We start from the raw sequence: 1395 nt of genomic DNA, 5'->3' as shown, positions 1-1395 counted from the left end.
GCGGCCTCCGGTGCAGCTCGGGGCTTCGTCTCGTACTTCGCATATCACAGCCGATTTATTTTTAAATAACCGGGGTTTGAACATTATATCGTTTTCTAGAACACGAGCTAATCTTTACTGAACTGTCGTACGCAACAAGGTTAAATAACTCAGTAGTTAACTGCAGGGTGGGTAATTTACATGCGAGTTGATTGGAGTCAACTGTAATTTAGTCATTTTCAGCTTGCTTTACTGCTACTGTCACGTTAATGAGTGCTGACAGTACACAGTACATTATGGCTAAATAATCCCAGAAGTTGGCAAATATATATGCTCTCCTTAGACAGGAAATTCTTTGATAATGAAAGGTAATTTCGGAGAATGGGTTTCTTTAAAACAGATATAAATTTAAGGGAAAAAGAGTGCTATTTTCATAGAGAGTTAAAAAATAATTCCTAACATAGCTGTGTAACCCTCACTAGCACGAGCAAATGGATGTTGGTTCAGGAAATAAAACTAAAAAAGAAAAAGAAAGAAAGATCTTGTGCCCAATAAAATTATCACTATAGACACAGAGCCAAAAATCTTACTTGCTTAAACCAGTCGTGTGAAGTTATTTCTAATGTATGGCAGCTTCTAATTATCGCCAAGTGGTGACATCATGTGCTGGTCCATTGGAGAGCTGTTAGCTGATTAATTACAGGGCTATGTTCAGAGAGTGAATTTCAGTATCTTTAGGTTTGGTTTTAAATTAACTTTTAAAAGTGTTTATGTTTACCATCTGGTTTTGCTCATATATATGGTTTTGGCCCAAGATAACACAAGTTTAAGCAATTTGAGAATGTTACTTTCAAGGGGGAGAGGGGTGTTGCTCTGTGTTTTTCGGAGTTCAGCTGGTGCAGTTTGGGGTGTGGGGAAATGTTGCCCCCCAAATAATTTTTTTTCTTAGTTGATTCAATTCCATCTAGCCAAGTTCAGAGGGGTTTTTTGGCCCCCTCTCACTGCTCAATCATTTCTGAATTGATTAGCTATGATTCAGATAGAAAGGTCCTTTCCTGGAAATAAACTAACCTCCTGCAAAATGAAATAAAATAAAATTAAAAAACAAAATAAAATAAAACTAAATTAAAAAAAAATAAGGTAAAAAAATACAACCAAGTCTCCTGCTCAGTTTTACGTCAAAGGGAAAGTTCGATTTCTGTGTAATAACATCTTTTCATTTTGAGCAACTTCCTCTTCTAATGGCATTACACCAAGGAGTAATGATTTAACGGCAGATGTTGCTTCTTCGCTCCCCTCTCAGCCGGAGGACACAACAAAGAGCGAGAGAGGGGCGGCAGCCAGAGGACAGAGCAGGCAGCCTCTAACGACGCGCAGGCCGCAGCTCTCCCGGCTGCGCTGTGGCCTTTCCCAGGC

At 39.2% G+C, this 1395-nt stretch overlaps 1 protein-coding gene across 1 annotated transcript in view; it reads right to left on the bottom strand.

The window, feature by feature from the left end:
- The window catches only part of APCDD1L (adenomatosis polyposis coli down-regulated 1-like), an 11987-nt gene that overhangs the window by 1430 nt on the left and 9162 nt on the right, over positions 1 to 1395 (bottom strand). The gene's annotated exons all lie outside the window — the stretch shown is intronic.

The sequence above is a fragment of the Charadrius vociferus genome, unplaced genomic scaffold (assembly GCF_000708025.1).
Source record: "Charadrius vociferus isolate BGI_N301 unplaced genomic scaffold, ASM70802v2 scaffold259, whole genome shotgun sequence".
In the NCBI taxonomy this organism is placed as follows: Eukaryota; Metazoa; Chordata; class Aves; order Charadriiformes; family Charadriidae; genus Charadrius; species Charadrius vociferus.
This window is presented reverse-complemented; position numbering and strand designations above follow the sequence as displayed.